Source organism: Macrotis lagotis, chromosome 6 (genome assembly GCF_037893015.1).
Source record: "Macrotis lagotis isolate mMagLag1 chromosome 6, bilby.v1.9.chrom.fasta, whole genome shotgun sequence".
In the NCBI taxonomy this organism is placed as follows: Eukaryota; Metazoa; Chordata; class Mammalia; order Peramelemorphia; family Peramelidae; genus Macrotis; species Macrotis lagotis.
This window is the reverse complement of record NC_133663.1, coordinates 80,302,302-80,322,956: the sequence shown is the minus strand read 5'-3', so window position 1 is coordinate 80,322,956 and position 20,655 is coordinate 80,302,302. Positions and strand designations below refer to the sequence as shown.

Below are 20,655 nucleotides of genomic sequence, written 5' to 3'. Positions count from 1 at the left end.
GGAAGAGAAAGAGGAAAAAAGGGGAGAGATTCATAGAAAAGAGGGCAGAATAAGGGTAGAAATAGGAGGGGAAAGGGGATAGAAAAGGGAAGAGGACTTATTACAGAGAGGGAAGACTGAGGGAGGTGGTGATCGGAAGCACATCACTTAAAGGAGGCTTTGGGGCAAAAGAAATTGAAAAGTACGAAGGAGGAAAAAGGGGAAATATGACAGAGGGTAATATAGAGTTAGTCATCATAATCATGAATCTGAATGTGATAAACTCTTCCAATAAAGAGCAGTGGATAGCAGAGTGGATTAAAAGCCAGAATCCTAAAATATGCTGTTTACAAGAAGCATAATTGAAACAGAGAGATATATACACACACAGAGTAAAGGTAAAAGAATGGAACAGAACACATGCTTCAGACAAAGTTTTAAAAAAAAGATAGCAATCCTGATGTCAGGCAAAGCAAAAGCAAAAATAATTAAAAGTAATAAAGAAGAAAACACCATTTTCCTAAAAGGTTCTATATCATTAATACACATAGTTTAGTAGTATAGCATCAAAATTCTTAGAGAAGTTAAATGAGTCATAGGAAGCCACATACAGCAAAGCTAAGCTTGTGAGAAACTTGACTTTCCTTTCTCAAATCTAGATGAATCTAACCAAAAAATAAACAAAAACAAATTAAAATTTTTTTTAAATTAAAGGAGAATTTGATAAAATTGAAGGCAAGAACTTATTGAACTAAAAAAATAGAGTTGGTTTTATAAAAACAAAACAATAAAATTGATTAAACTTTGGTTAATTTGATAAAATGAATTACTAGTATCATAAATGAAAAAGGTAAACTCACCTCCAAATAAGGAGAAAATTAAAGTAATAATTCAGAATTATTTTCCCAACTGTATGCCAATAAATTGGATAATCTAAGTGAATTGGAAGGATATCTACAAAAATATAAGTTGCCCAGGTTAAATGAAGAGGAAATTAAAAAACCTAAATAACCCTATCTCAGAAAAAGAAATTCGACAAGCTATCATTGAACTCTCTAAGAAAAAATCTCCAGGACCAGATGGATTCACAAGTGAATTCTATCAAGCATTCCAATTTTTTATAAACACTTTGGAAAAACATGAAGATGGAACTCTACTTAACTCCTTCTATGACACCAATATGTTGCTGATACCTAAACCAGAAAGAGTCAAAATAGAGATAGAAAATCAGAGACAATTTTCCTAGTTAATATGGATGCAAAATATTAAATAAAATCTTAGCAGAGAGATTAGAGCAAGTTAACACTAATACACTATGACTAAGCAGGATTTTTGCCAGGAATGCAGGGTTGGTTCAATATTAGGAAAACTGTGAGTATAATTGACTAAATCAATAAAAAAATAGAACAGAAATTATCTGATTTTCTCAATAGATGCTGAAAAGGCTTTGAAAAAATAAAGCACCTATTCCTACTAAAACACTAGAGAACATAGAAATAAATGGATTGTTCCTTAGAATGATAAACAGTATCTATCTGAAACCATCAAAAAGCATTATATGCAATAGGGATAAGCTAGAGGCATTCCCACTAAGTTCAGGGGTGAAACAAGGATGTCCATTATCACTGTTCAATATTGAATACTGAATATTACTATTCAATTTTTTAGAAATATTAACTTTAGCAATAAGAGAAGAAAAAGAAATGGAAGGAAATAGAATTGGGAAGGAAGAAATAAAACTCTCACTCTTTGCAGATGACATAATGGTTTACCTAGAAAATACTAAAAAAATAATCTAAAAATCATTTCTCTATATTCCTAGCAAGATATAGCAGCAAGAGCTAGAAAGAGAAACCCTATTTAAACTAACTTCCGATAATAGAAAATACCTGGGAGTCTACCTGCCAAGGAAGACTTACAAACTCTATGTAAACAACTATAAAACACTTTTCACACAAATAAAATCATATTTAAATAATGGGGCAAATATCAACTGCTCATGGATAGATTGAGCTAATGTAATAAAAATGACAGTTCTACCTAAATTGAACTACTTTTTTAGTGCCTTATCAATCAAACTTCCAAAAAATTACTTTAATGAACTAGAAAAAATTGTAACTAAATTCATTTGAAGAAACAAAAAGCCAAGAATATCCCAGGTTTTAATGAAAAATAGTACAAAAGTAGGTGGCTTAACCTTACCAGTTCTAAAATTATATTATAAAGTATCAGTCATCAAAACCTTCTAGTATTGGCTAAGAAATAGAATGGGAGAGCAGTGGAATAGATTAGGAGCAAAAGAGGTGACAGGAAATGATTATAGTAATCTACTGTTCGAGAAACCCAAAGAGTCCAGCTTCTGAAATAAGAACACTTTCTTTGATAAAAACTGTTGGGAACATTGGAATTTAATATGGCAGAAACTTGGATTACACCAACATCTCACACCCTCTACCAAGATCAAAATGGGTGTAGTATTTAGACATAAAAGACAATATTATAGGCAAACCAGGAGATCAAGGAACTGTTTTTCTGTCAGATCTATGGAAAGGGAAGCAGTTTATGACCAAAGAAGAGATGGAGAGCGTCATTAAAAACAAATGAAATAATTTTGATTACATTAAATTAAAAAGCTTTTGCACAAACAAAACTAGTGTTACCAAGATCAAAAGAAATGTAGTAAATTGGGAAACAATTTTTACAAATAACATTGCTGATAAAGAACTCATTTCTAAAATATGTAGAGTAGTGAGACAAATTTATTTAAAAAACACATTCCCCAATTGACAAGTAATGAAAGAATATGCAAAGGCAATTTACAGATGAGGAAATCAAAGCTATTCATAAATTATATGCTCTAAATTATTAGTGATTAGATAAATGCAAATTAAAGCATCTCTGAGGTACCATCTCACACCTATCAGACTGGCCAATATGACCAGAAAGGACAATGATCAATGTTGGAAGGGATGTGGGAAATCTGGGACACTAATTCATTGTTAGTGGAGCTGTGAATTCATCCAACCTTTCTGGAGAGCAATTTGGAATTATACCCAAAGGTCAAGTAAAATGTGCATACCTTTTGATCCAGCAATATGTCTAGTGGGTCTATACCCTTGAGAGATCATTAAAAAGGGTAAAAAACATCAGTTGCACAAAAATATTCATAGCAGCTCTGTTTGTGGTAGCAAAGAATTGGAAACTGAGTGAATGTCCATCAATTGGGGAATAATTTGAACAAATTGTGGTATATACATGTTATGGAACACTATTATGCTATTAGAAACCAAGGGAGGTGGGATTTCAGAGAAGCTTGGAAAGACTTACATGAACTGATGCTGAATGGCATGAGAACTAGAAGAACATTGCACACTGTAACAGCAACATGTGGCTAATGATCAACCCTAATGAACTTGCTCATTCCATCAATGTTATATTCAGAGACTCTTTTAGAGTACCTGTGATGAAGAATATCATCTATATCCAGAGAAAGAACTGTGGAGTTTAAACAAAGACCAAAGTCTATTACCTTCATTTTTCTTTAAAAAAATAGTTTCTTATGTACTACATAATTTTGGTATCTCTAATATTTTATTTCCTTCCTAAGAATATGATTTCTCTCTGAACACATTCAATTTTGATGAATGTATAGCATAGAAACAATGTAAAGATTATCTGACTGCCCTCTGTGGGGTGTTGGGGGGAGGAGGGGAAACTGTAAAATTCAAAACCTTTCCAGAAATGATAGGTATAAACTATTTTTGTATCTAATTGGTCAACAAGTAAAATATTTAAAAAGAAGTACTAAAAAAGAAATAAATATATGAACTTGGGCACATAGCATTGTTTCCTTAGGCCTCAAATCTCTTCCCTAAAATGAGGTGGTTAGCTGATCCCTGAGATCCATTTCAGCTCTAAAACTAGAAATCTGTGTTTAAATATCTAAAATATCTTCCCTTCTAGTACACTACTCTAATGATTTTGAAATCTAATAAGTAAGAGATGTATATTTACCCCCAAATTATTTGTGTTTACTTGTTTTTTACTTCAATCCTAGAAAGTCATTAAAAGTGATAAAAATGATAATGTGATATACTTAAGATTCTGATTCTTGAGCACAAATGGATTAATTAATGTTTTAGTAGTAAAAGCACCTGCTTCCTAGGCTTTTCATGAGGATTAAATAAGGAAATGAATATAGAGTCCTTTGCAAACCTTAAAAGACTATGCAAATATTAATTACTGCTATTGCTTATTATTGAATGGTCTTGGTAGGTCAAAATTTATTGCTATGAAATTGAAAAGTTTAGGCATCTAAAGTGGTTTTAGTGGAAGTTAAATTGAAATAAATTTTGTCTGGTACTTTTAGGTGTTGCTGTTATTAGTTTGTCCTGTAGAAGGTTACTTTTTTTTTAGGTTTTTGCAAGACAAATAGAGATAAGTGGCTTGCCCAAGGCCACACAGCTAGGTAATTATTAAGTGTCTGAGACCAGTTTTGAACCCAGGGTACTCCTGACTCCAGGGTCAGTGCTTTATCGACTGCGCCACCTAGCCACCCCATAGAAGGTTACTTTCTTTTTTTTTAATTCTCATTTTGGACAAATGTTTTTTTATACATTAATAAAATATTCTTGTTTAAGAGTAAACAAAATACCCCTCCCCCATGAATATAGACTTTCTTGAGCAATAAAGTAAAGGGGAGAGAAAAAAATAAAATTAAAAAAAGAATAATAGTAATGGTGGCACAATGGACAAAGCACCAGGCCTGAAGCCACGAATATCTGAGCCCACATCCAGCCCTGTAGACTCAACAATCACCCAGCCGTGGGACATGCAAGCCACCCGATCCCCACTACCCTGCAAAACCTAAAAGAAGAAAGAAAAAGACCCAAAATAAAATAAAAGTAATAATAGTAGGGGTGGCTGGGTGGCAGACAGAGCATTGGCCCTTGAGCCAGGAGCACCCGGGTCCAAATCTGGCCTCAGACACCCAAAGATCACCCTGCTATGTGGGCCCAGGCAGGCCACCCAGCCCCATTTGCCCTGCACCCTCCCCTAAATAATAATAATAGTAAAAAATGTGCTTCAGTCTTTGTTTCAACACCAACAACTCTGTCATGGGTGGATCACATTCTTTATGGTAAGTCCATCACAAAAGTTACTTCCATATTTTTCCAATGTTTCCATTGCTGATTGCAACTCCCTCCTTTCTTATTTCTCTACTACCACATACTATATTTTCTCTCTCCTTTCACTCTGACTCTGTTGTAGGGTCGCTGAGTGGTGTAGCAGACAGATCCCTGGTCCTGGGGCCAAGAAGCCCTGAGCCCCCATATCACCTCTTGGGCCCAGAATCCACCTGGCCCTATGGTCCTGGATAGGCCTTCCAATCCCAGCCCCTTGCAAGAAGTAAAAAAGAAACTGTGTTATATCTGACCACTCTCCCCCCATGGTCCATCCTCTCCTCCTTTATTCACATCCCCACCCCTTCCCCCTGCTCCCCTCTTCTTACTCCAGATGCCTATACCTCATTGAGTATATATGCTGTTTCCTCTCCTAGCCACCTCTGATGAGAGCAAAGGTTCCCTCATTCCCCCTTGCCCCCTTTCCATATCATTGCAATAGCTCATTGTAATAATAAAAAAAACCCTTATTATATGAAATATCTTGGCCTATTCCCCCTCTCCTTTTTCTTTCTCCCATTACATTTCCTTTTTTTTTCTATTGACTCCATTTTTGCACCATATTTTATCTTTGAATTCAGCTTTCTCCTGTGCTTCAACTATAAAAGCTCCCTCTACCTCCTCTATTAACTGAGGAGGTTCATATGAGTATTATCAGTGTCATATTTCTATGCAGGAATACATGCAGTTCATCATCATTAAGTCCCTCATATTTCCCCCCTCTCCTCCAATCTCCGTGCTTCATCTGTGTCCTGTATCTGAAGATCAAACCTTCTGTTCAGCTCTGGCCATTCCAAAAGGAACATTTGAAATTCCCCTGGTTCATTGAAAGTCCATCTTTTTCCCTGGAAGAGGACATTCAGCCTTGCTGGGTAGTTCATTCTTGGCTGCATTCTAAGCTCTTTTGCCTTCTGGTATATTATATTCCAAGCCCTATGAGCTTCCAATGTAGTTGCTGCTAAGTCCTGTGTGATCCTGACTGCAGCTCCATGGTATTTGAACTGTGTCCTTCTGGCTGCTTGTAATATTTTCTCTTTGACTTGGGAGTTCTGGAACTTGGCTATGATATTCCTAGGGGTTGGTTTTTTGGGATCTCTTTCTCAGGGGGATCGGTGGATTCTCTCCATTTCTATTTTGCCCTCTGATTCTAGAATATCAGGACAATTTTCCTGTAGTAATTCTTTGAAAATGATGTCAAGGCTCTTTTCCTGATCATGACTTTTGGGTATTCCAATAACTTTTAAATTATCTTTCCTAAGTCTGTTTTCCATATCAGTTGTTTTTTTCAATGAGATATTTCACATTTTCTTCGAATTTTTCATGTTTTTTTGGTTTTGAAGTATTAATTCCTGATTTCTGGTAAATTCATCAATCTCCCTGAATTCTATTCTTTGTCTGAAGGATTTGCTCTCCTCAGAGAGTTTTCTTATCTCTTTTTCCATCTGGCCAATTGGAATTTTTAAGACATTCTTCTCCTCAATAACTTTTTGAACTGTTTTATCCATTTGACTTAAGCTGGTTTTTTGCATGCTATTTTCTTCAGCATTTTTTTGGATTTCCTTAACTAAGCTGATGACTTCATTTTCATGTTTTTCCCGCATCTCTCTCCTTTCTGTTCCCAGTTTTTCTTCCAACTCCCTCATTTGATTTTCAAAGTCTTTTTTGAGCTCTGTCATAGCCTGAACCCAATTTTTATTTTGCTTGGAGTCTTTAGATGCAGGAGCTTGTACCTCCTCATCTTCAGACTGAGTATTTTGATCCTCCTTGTGCTCATGAGCAAAATATTTCCAAATGGTCTCTGATTGCTCATTTTCCCAGCCTGAGCCTGGTTTTGGGGTGCTTTCTGAGCTTTTGGGCCACTCCCACAAGTGTCTCAGTGTGCGAGGGTCTGCCCTCCCTCCTAGTCTGTGAATGACCATATGCGCCCCCCTCTGCCATGGGGCTTAGGTGGGGGGGGGATGCTGTTCTATTGGTGGGGCCCAGACTGCTATCAGGATCTGAATGTGGTCAGAGCCCCAGAGTCCTGTTCCAGAGGCAGAGGACAGAGCTCTGAAATCTCTCTTCACTCCCCTCCCTCAGCTCAATGGGCTCATGTCCTGGAGGATCCTGCTTACTGGCTCTGCCTGCTTCTGTTTTCTTAATCTGGGCTGGGGAAAGTGCAAGCTGCTAGCTGTGTGCCCTGAGGGCTCGGTTCCACATACTCGCTCTGGCAGAGGTCCCCCACTGTTCCCCCACGTTGTGCCGGTGCTCTCCAGGGTGCAGCTCAGGAGACTCCCCCGCTGCTGTGAGCCACGGATCCCAGCACCCTGGGGCTGCCTCCTGGAGGCTGAAGTTCTTTGGCTCTGGTGGGCCACCCCTCTTGCGGGCCGCCCCTCTGACCCCGGGAGCAGAGCCTTTCTGCTCTTTTCCAGGTTACCTTGAGTAGGAGAATTGCCTCAATGGGTCCCTTTGTGGGTTCTGTCTCCTGAAAGTTTAGTTAGAGTCCTTAGTTTCACGTTTTTTTCAGAGAGTGCCTAAGACTTGATCCCTTCCTGTCGCCATCTTGGCTCGCCTCCCCCCCCCCCCCAAGGTTACTTTCAAGCAAACAGAATGTTACTGAGCATTTCAAACTTGTAATTATTAGAAGATAATAAAATGTTGCTTTTATGGGGCTATAAAAACATTTATTGAGTGTATATTTGTGTTCATACACCTTCTCAAGGACTCTCTCTATTATCATTCTTACTCTCTCACTCATTAGGTCTCCTAAGCTATTTTTCTTATTCTTAAAAGAGGGAAAATAATTTCAGTCTTTTTTCTCAAAATAATCAGGGATACAAACCAATAAATTTCCTTGTAATGTAAAATGTCAAATATAGAAATGATTGCTGTGGCCAAGTATTTCTTTTATCTTTTAACTACTCCATGGTTACGTTAAACCAAATAAATAAAGGGAAAAGGCTTAACAAAAGCAAAACTATTGAAATTATAATTTAAAACGTTAGGAAAAAGAAATTCCTCTCACCATCAATATGTAATAGCAAAACATCCAGCACTATTAAATCTAAGGGGAAAATAATAGAAAAATAATTTTGGTGGTGTGGGCTCTCTCTCTCTCTTCTCTCTCTCTCTCTCTCTCTCTCTCTCTCTCTCTCTCTCTCTCTCTCTCTCTCTCTCTCTGTGTGTGTGTGTGTGTGTGTGTGTGTGTGTGTGTGTATGTCTAGGGGAGATCAATTCTAACCTATTGCTAGATATTTACCCCTATAATGAGTTTATGACTATAGGATGCCATAGTTTGAAGAGTACAGAACTCAGTAATCATTTAGAACAATTCATAAAAGAAACTCCCACTATACCATAAGTGGTAAGTGGCCATCCAGTACATTTATTGAGTTTCAAACATTTGAAACTAACAGAAATCACTGAGTACCTTTAGTTCACTGCCCTCCCATTTCCCCATCCCCTTTTTGCATGTTAGTATTCTTAATTCCTGAAATATTTAATGTTTAAGTATTTGCCCAAGGTTGTCAAGGTAATAAGTAATTTAATTTCCTTTTAAGAACTCTCAATACATTCTTGCTTACAACTCTGTGAAATATGAAAGGTGAGTATTATCTCCCTTTTACATATAGGAAAACTAAGTTTTCAGAAAGATGCATTCATGTATTCATCCAGCATCTACTATAATCAGAAAAATATTTTAAGTTGTGCAAAACAAAAAAGTTTAAACAGGCTATGGAGGCCACCCTCATGGAACTTATTTTCTAGGAGTGGGGATAATACAGAAAATCCTGCTATTCAGTCATTTTAGTCATGTTTGACTCCTTGGGGTTTTCTTGGCAAAGATACCAGAGTATTTTGCCATTTCTTTCTTCTTCCTTTGCATAAAGAGAAGAAATATATACAATTCAACATCAGGAAAAGAAGCAGCAGGGAAGTGGGAATATTTCTTACTGAAAAAAGTGAGAAACACAAAATTATCTTCAAGACATATGAATATTCCAAATGCTGGTTGAAAATATGCTACCTTAAAGTCTTCCAACATGGGAGCCTTTCAAGAATTTTAATACAGAAGAGACTAGCCTAATCAACCGAAGCTCTATTTTACTCCAATGATATTCAACTTTCCCTGGTCTATGATCTACCTCTGCATAGATAAGTGCCATCATATATATTTAAAATGTCAGCACATAGAAACCAAGGAATTTTTTAAATATGCTCTCTGAGAAAATAATTTCTAGTGCTCATTTATATAAATGTTGAATATACTGCAGTGCTTCTATGGCCCTGTGATTTCCTCCATTTGGTATTCTTTTTAATGAAGTCTATTGCATCTCATTTAACTTTTCTATTCCATATGACTTTCATACAAGTTCTTTCATAAGTTCATTGCATAGATTAATTCCTCACAATGTTCCCAGATTTTGCTTTCATTCCCTTCACACTGCAAAAGTACAAAAAAGGGCATGGAGGATGTTCACCGGTTATCTCCTCTCTTATCCAATGACCAGATTGACTTCTTATTCGATAACTTAGTTCTTTGATAATATTCTTGATTTTTAATTGATATTTTATATTTTCAATTACATATTATGGAAGTTTTTCAACATTCATCCACTTGCATATTTTAAGTTATGCAATTTTCTTCCACCCTCCCTTCCTACCCCACCTCCCCTCAGGAGTGAACATGAACATTGTTCTATATTTGTGTTTACCATGTTTACATATTAAACATTTTATGTATAAGGAAATAGGAGTAAGGGAAAAGAAAGAAAACCATGGAACAGGAATGAAAAGAAAAGAAATTTAAAAAAAAATGAGCAGTGTTCATTTAGATTGTGGGTTTTTTTTTTGTTTTTTTCCCATCTGGATGAGGGTGGTATGGTCCATAATAGGTCTCCCAGGATTGCCCTAGCTCTCTGAACCACTGAGAGGAGTTGCACTCATCCTAGTTAATCATCTCCCAATGTTGCTGTTAATGTATACAATGTTCTCTTGATTCTGCTCCCTTTGCTCAGCATAAGTTTGTATAATTTTATCCATGTTTCTCTAGAGTCTGATTCATGATTTTGTATAAAACAACAGGACTCCACAATATTTGTGACCATAACTTGTCAGTCATTAAGCAATTGATGGACATCCTCTCAATTTCCAATGCTTTACCATTACAAAAAAAAGAGCTGCTACAGCTACTCTTGAACATGTGGAATGTTCCTCTTTCTTTTTTTTGCGATTTTTTTTCCCTCTGATGTTTATTATAAACCAAGTTGAAAGGCAGTAAGATAACAATTTTCAACTTTCCAGGTAGAAAACATGGAAAGAACACCTGAGCAAGACCTACAGGATCTTGGGCTCTTGGTGGGTGAAACTATAGAGGTAGAGGATCTTTCAGTCCTAGAGGACAAGGTCTCATGCCAGGAGGGAGCAAGCTCATTGATGCCTCTTGACCAGGGGGCATCCCCTTTGGAAGACCCTTGGGAAGTTTCAGTTCTGGTGGGGGAACCATCATGCCTGGAGGTGTTCCTGGGCCCATTGGTGGGGGAGGTCCCCCCAGCCTGAAGGATAGTGTGTTGGGACTTCTGCAATGCTGGCTGTGATGACAGCAGCTGCCATAGCAACAGTTCCTCTTCCCTGTGAAGTTAGCACCTGTTTAGATGGCCCTTCTACCACTCAGAAAGGCTTTACTAGCCCTGCCAGAGCTGGAGCATTGGAATACTGGCAGGTACACTTCTTCATGCTGTCCTGTCAAACCCTAAAACCCTCTGTAGCTCCAGCAAAGAGCACTCAGGCAATGCTAGAATCTTTAGGAGGTGGCCCCTCCATGGTCATTGAGACTGGTTTTTCCCCACACAGCAGCACAAAGTCCAGACCTCTATTCTCTTCCCTTTCTGCTTATTTTGAGTTCTTAAGTTTATTTTCCTGAATTCAACACAGTCACATAGGATCAGGTTTATGTGCTTGTCAAAAACCTTGAAGGTGTGGATGAAGATGTGGCCATCCTTGCAGGATGCAATTTACTCTGTAGACAATGTGCTTCAGTATCATAGTGACAGCTGGGATGGCTCTGATTCATGTAGGATTCACCTTAGCTGGGATCTGCAAACCCTTTTTCTCATTTTTTTATTATTTCTTCTGGATGTAGGCTTAGTTTAGGTATTGCTGGGTCAAAGGGTTAGATCAGTTTTAATGCTATTTGGGCATAGTTACATTTTGTTCTCCAGAATACTTGGATTAGCTCACAACTCCATCAACAATGCATTAATGTCCTCCATCAGTCTCTCCAGTGTTGGATTGTTTCCCCTTTTTGTCATCTTTGCCAATCTGTAGGTATAAGGTGGTGCCTCATAAGTATTTTAAATTGCACTTCTGTAATCAATAATGATTTGGAGCATTTTTTCATATGATTACATATACTTAAATTTTTTCATTTAAAAACTTCCTGTTCATATCCTTTGACCATTTGTCAATTGAGAAATAACTTGTAACTTTATAAATATTAATCAGAACTTCAAACTATAAAAATTGTTTCCCAGTTTTCTGTTTTCCTTCTAATCTTGGCTGAATTGGTTTTATTAATGCAAAAACCTTTTTAAATTTAATATAGTGAAAGCCATACATTTTGCAATTTATAATGTACTCTTTTGTTTGATGATAAATTTCTCCCATTTCCATGCATCTGACATAGAATATCCCAACACTGATCATTGTCCTTTCAGGTTATATTGGCCAATCTGAGAGGTGTGAGGTAGTACCTCACAGATGCTTTAATTTGTATTTCTCTAATCAGTAATTATTTAGTGCAAATTTTTCATATGACTAGGTATTGCCTTGCTTTTCTTATCTGTAAATTGCCTTTGCATATTCTTTGATCTTTTGTCATTTGGAAAATGTCTTGTTTTTTTTATAAATTGTAAAAATTGTTTCGTAATTTGCTACATTTCTTTTGATCTTGGTTACAGTGGTTTTACTTGTGCAAAAGCTTTTCAATTTGATGTAATCAAAATCATCTAGTTTGTTTTTAATGATGTTCTCCATTTTCCTTGGTCATAAACTGCTTCCCTTTCCATAGAACTGACAGATAAACTGTTCTTTGATCTCCTGGTTTGCTTATAATATTGTCTTTTATGTCTAAGTTCTATACCCATTTTGATCTTGGATAGAGGGTGTGAGATGTTGGTCTAAGTCAATTTTCTGTCATACTAACTTCCAATTTTCCTAGAATTTTTTTTCAAAGAGAGCTCTTATCCCAGAAGATGGACTCTTTGGGTTTAATCAAACAGCAGATTACTATAATCATTTCCTGTCATCTCTACTGTACATAGTCTATTCCACTGATCCACCAATCTATTTCTTAGCCACTACCAGACAGTTTTGATGACTGATGCTTTATAATATAATGTTAGCTATGGTAAGGCTAAGACACCTTCTTTTGTACTTTTTTTCTTTAAATCACTGGATATTCTTAACTTTTTGTTTATCCATATAAATTTAGTTACAATTTTTCCTAGCTCATTAAAGTAATTTTTTGAAAGTTTGATTGGTAAAGCACTAAATAAGTAGTTTAATTTATGTAGAATTGTCATTTTTATTAGATTAGCTGGCCTATCCATGAACAGTTGATATTTGCCCAGTTATTTAAATCTGATTTTATTTGTGTGAAAAATATAGCTGTTTTCATAGATTTTCTGAGTCTGCCTTGGCAGGTAGAATCCTTAGTATTTTAAATTGTCTGATATTACTTTAAATGTGATTTCTCTTTCTAGCTCTTGCTGTTGTATCTTACCAGTAACATATATTCATAAATGCTGAGGATTTATGGGGGTTTGTTTTATATCCTGTGACTTTGATAAACATGCTAATTGTTTCTAGTAGTTTTTTAGATGACTTTTTAGGATTCTCTAGGTATACTATCAGATCATCTGATAATGAGAGCTTTGTTTCTTCTTTCCCAATTCTAAATCCTTCTATTTCTTTTTTTTCCCCCTAATTCTTGAAGCTAACATTTGCAAAAAAATATTGAATAGTAGTGATGATAACAGGCATCCTTGTTTCACCCTGATCTTATTGGAAATGACTCTAGCCTATCCCCATTGCATAAAATTTTTTTTTTTAGGTTTTTGCAAAGGCAAATGGGGTTAAGTGGCTTGCCTAAGGCCACACAGCTAGGTAATTATTAAGTGTCTGAGACTGGATCTGAACCCAGGTACTCCTGACTCCAAGGCCAGTGCTTTATCCACTATGCCACCTAGCTGCCCCAAGCATAAAATATTTGTTTGTGGTTTCCTGCTTATTGTTCTAAGGAACAATATGTTTATTCCTATGTTCTCTAGTGTTTTTTAGTAGGAATGGGTGCTGTATTTTGTCAAAGGCTTTTTCAGCATATATTGAGATAATGAGATAATCATATGATTTCTGTTAGGTTTGTTATTATACTAACAGTTTTCCTGATAATGAACTAACCCTGAATTCCTGGGGTAAATCCTGCTTGGTCATAGTGTATTGTCCTTCTGATAACTTGCTGTATGTAATTGCTTTGCTAAGATTTTATTTAAGATTTTTGCATCTATGTTCATTGGGGAAATTGGTCTGTAATTTTCTTTCTCTGTTTTGACTCTTCCTGGTTTAGATATCAGCACCATATTGGTGTCATAGAAGGAGTTAGGCAGAATTCCATCTTCAGCTGTTTTTCCAAAGAGTTTATATAGAATTGGAACCAATTGATTCTTAATTATTTGATAGAATTCACTTGTGAATCCATCTGGCCATGGAAATATTTTCTTAGGGAGTTCAGTAATAGCTTGTTGAATTTTTTTTCTGAAATAGGATTATTTAGGTATTTAATTTCCTTTTCTTTTACATGAGTAGCTATATTTTTCTAAATATTAATCCATTTCACTTAGATTATCCAATTTATTGGCACACAGTTGGGTAAAATAATTCCTGAATTATTACTTTATTTTCCTCCTCATTTGTGGTGAGTTCACATTTTTCATTTAGGATACTAGCAATGTGATTTTCTTCTTTCCTTTTTTAAATCAAATTAATCAAAGGTTTATTGATTTTATTGGTTTTTTCATAAAAGCAACTCTTGGTTTTATTTATTATTTCAATAGTTTTCTTGCTTTCAATTTTATTAATTTCTCTTTTAATTTTTAGAATTTCTAATTTGGTATTTAATTGGGATTTTTTAATTTATTCTTTCTATAATTTTTTAGTTGCATGGTTAATTCATTGATTTTCTCTTTATTTTATTCATGCAAGCATTTAAAGATATACTATATCTCATAAAAACTGTCTTGGCTATATCCCATAAGTTTTGGTATGTTTTTTCAATTCTAGCTATAATTTGTTGTTTGATCCACTCATTATTTAAAATGAGGTTATTGAGAACACCATTAAATACAAACTTGATAATTTTAATTACATTAAAATAAAAAGCTTTTGCATAGACAAAACCAATGTAACGAAGACCAAAAGAAATGTAGTAAATTGGAAAACAATTTTTGCAACTAGTATTTCTGATAAAGGACTCACTTCTAAAATATACAGAGAACTGAGTCAAATTTTCAAAAAAACAAGCCATTCCTCAGTTGACAAATGGTCAAAGGATATGCTAAGGCAATTTACAGTTGAGGAAATCAAAGCAGTCCATAGTCATATGAAAACTTCCTTCAAGTCATTACTTTTTAGAGAACTGCAAATTAAAATATCTCTGAGATTTCACCTCACACCTCTCAGACTGGCCAATATGACCAGAAAGGACAATGATCAATGTTGGAAGGGATGTGGGAAATCTGGGACACTAATACATTGTTGGTGGAACTGTGAACTCATCCAATCTTTCTGGAGAGCAATTTGAAGTTATTCCCAAAGGACAACAAAAATGTGCATGCCCTTTGATTCAGCAATACCACTACTGGGTCTATACCCTGAAGAGATTATGAAAAAGGGTAAAAACATTACTTGTACAAAAAATATTTATAGCAACCCTGTTTGTAGTGGCAAACAATTGGAAATTAAGTGAATGTCCATCAATTGGGGAATGGCTTAGCAAAGTGTGGTATATGTATATCATGGAATACTATTGTTCTATTAGAAACCAGGAGGGATGAAAATTCCGGGAAGCCTGGAAGGCTTTGCATGAACTGATGCTGAGTGAGATGAGTAGAACCAGAAAAGCATTGAGCATTGTATACTCTAATAGAAACATGGGGGTGATGCTCAACCTTGATGGACTTGCTCATTCCATCAGTGCAACAACCAGGGACAATTTTGGGCTATTTGCAATGGAGAATACCATCTGTATCCAGAGAAATAATTATGAACTTTGAACAAAGACCAAAGACTATTACCTTCAAATTAGGAAAAAACCTGTTATCTTATTATGTAATTTTACTATCTCATACTTTATTTTTCTTCCTTAAGGATATGATTTCTCTGTCATCACATTTAACTGATATCAATTTATAACATAGAACCAATGTAAAGATTAACAGAATGCCTTCTTGTGGGGAGTGAGGGGAGGGAAGCAAGAATGAGGGAAAAGTTGCAAAACTCAAAATATATGAAATCTTTCTAAAATAAAATAAAATAAAAATGAAGTTATTTAGTTTCCAATTAGTTTTAGGTCTGTCTCTCTATGGCCTATTATTGCTTGTGATTTTTATTTCATTATGATCTGTGAAGGAAGTATTCACTATTTCTGCCTTTCTGCATTTGATTATAAAGTTTTTATGTCTAGTACATGGTCAATTTTTGTTTAAGTGCCATGTACTACAGAAAAAAAGCATATTGCTTTCTATCCCCATTCAGTTTTCTCCACAGGTATATTCTGTCTAGATTTTCAAACATTTCATTTTCTTCCTTAACTTTAATCCTGTTTATTTTATTGTTAGATTTATCTAAATCTGAGAGAGGGATGTTGAGGTCACCCTCACCAGTAGAATTTTGCTATGTATGTCATTCTGAAACTCATTCAGCTTCTCCTCAAAGAATTTGTATGCTATACCACTTGGTGCATATACATTTAGTACTGAAATTTTTTCATTGTCTTTGGTGCTTTTTAGGAATATATAGTTTCATTCCTTATCTCTTTTAATAAGGTCTATTTTTGCAGCTGGTTTTTCTGAGATAAGAATTGCTACCCTTGCTTTTTTCACTTCAGCTGAAGTAAAATATATTGTGATCTAACCTATTGCACTTTATATGTATCTCTCTGCTTCAAATTAGTTACTTGTAAGCAGCATGTTGTAGGATTCTGGTTTTTAAATCACACTACTATTCATTTACTTTTCTTGGGAGAGTTCATACTATTTCCATTCAAAGTTATAAGTACTAAGTTTTTATTGCCCTTCATGCTATCTTCCTCTGTTTGTATTTTTCCCCTTTTATCACTTTATTCATTTTCCCCAGTAATTTGCTTCTGAATACCAACTCCTTTCATTCAACCACCTTCCTCTTTCCCCTTTCCCTTTGCTCCTCCCTTCCCTTTCTTCTGTTAGTTCTTCTCCCCCGCCCCCCCTTTCCCCTTTTATTACTTGGAAGGAAAGATAAGTTTCCTGAGTGTATGCCTGTTAATCCTTCCTTGAGCCAATCTGATGAGGGTAAGATTCAGGTTGTTCTCACCTCTTCCCTTCTTCCCCTCTTTTGCAATAGGTCCTTTGTACCTCTTCATGTAATGTGGTTTAGCCCATTCAGTCTCCTCTATCCTCCTATTTCTTTACTTTACTGTCCTTCCTTTTTAAGGAGATATTTTTTTAAAATCATTTTTTTCAGAGTCATGGACAAGTCATGAGTGTCCATTACATCTAGCTAAGAATATTCTATCTAATAGAGTTACAATTCTGAAGAGTTATGAGAATCTCTTTCCCAGGTGGGGATATAGGCAGTTTTACCTCATTGGAAAGCAGTTTTTTTCCTTTTCCCTTTTTTACCTATTCATTGTCCCTGGAGGCTCCTATTTGAAGTCCAAATTTTCTATTTAGCTCTGGTCTTTTCATCAGGAAAAGATGGACATCTCCTATTTCATTAAATATCCATCTTTTCCCCTAGAAGAGTAGGCTCAGTTTTGCTGGATAATGAATTCTTGGCTGCATTCCAAGCTCCCTTGCTCTTTGGAATATCACATTCCAGGCTCTTCTATCCCTTAATGTTGATGAAGCCAGGTCCTGTTTAATACTTACTGTGGATCTTTGGTATCTAAATTATTTCTTTCTGGTTTTTTTGCAGGATTTTCTCTTTTGTGTGATAGTTCTGGAATTTGGCCACAATATTTCTTGGTGCTTTCATTTTGGGATCTCTTTCAGGAGGGGATTGATGTATTCTTTCAATAGCTATTTTGCCCTCTTGTTCCATGATATCAAGGCAATTTTCCATCACTAAATCCTGAAATATGAGTCCAGGATTTCTTTTATTTTCAATGTGTTCAAGAAAGCCTAATGATTCTTAAATTGTCTCTCCTGGATTGATTCTCTAGAATAATGGTTTTCTCCTTGAGTTATTTTTTGTTTTCTTTTGTTTTTTTTATTTTTTGGTTTTGTTTAATAGATTGTTCTTATCTCACAAAGTCACTAGTTTCTACAGATTCCATTCTTTTTTAAGGGAATTTTCTTCATTTACCTTTTGCAACTCCTTTTCCAATTGTTCAATTCTATTTTTGAAGAAGTTTTCCATTTGCCCAATTGTGATTTTGAGAGAATCATTTTCTTTTTGCAGTTGTCCAGTTGTATTTTCCATGGATTTATTTTCTTTTTATAAGGTTTTAATTTTCTCTTGAGTTTCTTTTCCCAATTTTTCCAATTGATTTTTAAACTCCTTCAAGATCTCTTCTAAGAAGTCTTTCTGGGCTTAAGATCAATTCATATTCTCCTCAGAAGTTCTAGATCTCTCCGTTAGGATTTTTGTTTTCAAAGTAGCTTTCTATGGACCCTCATTTCTGCTGACTTTTCTTCATTTTTCTAGGAAATTGTGTTGGGGGAGGGGCAGATTCATAGACCTTTGGTGTTGAAATCTCTAGAGGCTTAGCTCATTGGACTTAGTATCTCCAAGTGGGTCAGCCAGTAGGGGGTGCTAGATGCATCCTCTGGAGTGTCTATGATCTTGATTTGTAGCCCATTCCCTAGACCTGTGGGGGGGTGCAGCAGTATCCTGGTTATTCTTTAACAGTTTGGGTTGTACCCTCAGTCTAGATAGCTAATCTCCTTATTCTATTGAAAAAGATCTGCTTCCCACACCTGAGCCTGGGGCAGTGGTGGTGGTGGTAGTAGGGGGTGGGGTGGAGTGTTACTGTGCCTGTTCTGGGAAAATGCACTTTCTCCTATAGGGATGGGGGGGATGCTGGACTCAATTGGAAACACAGGGACTCCAAGGAAAATGCATGGCTAGCAGCCCTGGTCTTCCAGGGCAACTGAGCTGACCAGATTGATGTCTGGCTGCCTCACTGCCTGCCTGCTGTTCTGGGACTCTCCTTCCAGCCCCACTGGAGCTCTCCTGCCTGCTACTCAAAAAGCAAAAGCTTCCAAATTTATTCTCAGTTTAGTCCTTGGATCTCACCCCATTGGCCCTGTGCTGGTTCTCTGATGTCTGCCTCTGGCTCACCCATGCTTCCCTGAGATACACGGTTTTGGTAGATTTTCTCCTATTCTCTTTTTCTGGGTTTTGTCAATTGAAATTCTGTTAAGAGGCCTGATTTGTATTAGTTCTGAGGGAAAGCCAGGAGATCTTAGCACATGCCTGGCTTCTCTCCACCATCTTGGCCAGAAGATGTTTCCTTATCCTTTTTAATGAGATCTATTTTTACTTTTGCTTTGTCTATGATAGGATTGCTACCTCTGATTTATTTTTACTTCAGGTGAAACAAAATATATTTTGCTCTGGACTTACTTTTATCCTATCTGTATCTTCAAATGTGTTTCTTGTAAATAACTTATTATAGATTTCTATTTTTTTAATCCATTCCATTATCTACTTCTCTTTTACAGGAGAGTTCATCCCATTCACCATTACTGTTAGATTACTCATTCTATATTTCTCTCCATGCTATCTTTCCCCTTTTATACTTTTCCTTCCTCATTCCTCTTCACCAATGTTTTGCTCCTTTCCCCTTTTAAATTTTCTTTTAAATTTTAAATTTAACTTTAATTTCACTTTACTTTTGCCTTCCCTTTAAGTGTCCAACTGTAACCCTTGTTTACTAATGTATTTAGACAAAGTCACTACCTAATACATTTATATCCAAATATATTGCCACCTGCAGTCCCTTAACTAAAGTATCTATTAAAATTCTTGTGATTTAATTATGTGTAGAACTGTAAGTACTCTCCCTCCCTCTGTCCCTAATAATGAACATTGCATTCATGTCTCATTTATATCCAAATTCCCTGAAACCTTTAATTATATTAAGAAAAATACAATTCTCAGGAGTTACAGGTATTATGTTTCCTTGTAAGGATGGATACAGTTTAATGTTCTTGACTAATATTTTCCCTCTTTTCATTTTCCTTTTTCATTTATAACTTGAATCTTATATTTGTAGATCAAATTTTCTGTTCAGTAACCAGAAAATTTTGAAAGTCTTCTATTTCATTGAAAATCCATTTTTTCTCCTAACACAAATATGCTGAATTTTGCAGAGCAGAAAATTATTGTTTTAATCCAAGGTTCTTTGCCCTCCAAAATATCATATTCCAGACTCTCTGATCCTTTAATGCTGAAGCTGATAAGTCCTGAGTCATTCTGATTGTACATCCTTTGCATTTAAATTGTTTCTTTTTGACTGCTTGTAGTATTTTCTCCTTTATTTGAGAACTATTGAATTTGGCTATGATAGTCCTTGGAGTTTTTATACTGGGATCTCTTTCTGGTGGTATTCTGTTCATTCTTTCAGGGACATTTCTCTTCTTGATCTAGTATATTAGGACAGTTTTCCATGATAATTTACTGACAGACATTTTCAAAGTTCTTTTTTTTTAATCTATGCTTTCAAATAGCCCAATAATTTGTATATTAACTTTCCTGTATCTATTTTCTACATTGTTTGTTTTTCCTAAAAGATACTTTAGGTTTCTTCAATTTTTTCAGTCTTTTGATTTTGCTTGGTGGAATATTGGTGGAATCTGTCTCATAGATTCATTAGTCTCTATTTGCCCAATTCTGATTTTTAGGTTTTTATTTTTCCTTTTCCAATTGATTAATGTTAGTTTTCAATGAGTTTTTTCCTTTCCCCATTTGTTAATTTACATTTTGCTGTTTCATTCCCTTTCCAGTTGATCAATTTGACTTTTAGATGAGTTGTATTACTTTTTTCTGTTGGTCAATTTTATTTTTTGATGAGTTATATTCTTTTTCCAGTCAGTGATCAGTACTTTTAAAGAACCTGAAGTCTTTGGTCAATTTTTCATAATTTTCCTGCCTGGCTCTCATTTATTTTTTCATTTTTTTCCTTCCTCTCTTGGGTTTTTATGCTCCTCTATGAGGTTTTGGATTTGAGTCCAATTCATAAACTCTTTTGAGACTT

The 20,655-nt window shown here is 35.6% G+C and overlaps 1 pseudogene; it reads right to left on the bottom strand.

Moving 5' to 3' along the window:
• Positions 1-10,509: 10,509 nt before the first annotated feature.
• LOC141492147 (small nuclear ribonucleoprotein-associated protein B' pseudogene) lies at positions 10,510-11,186 on the bottom strand (annotated as a pseudogene).
• Positions 11,187-20,655: the final 9,469 nt, after the last annotated feature.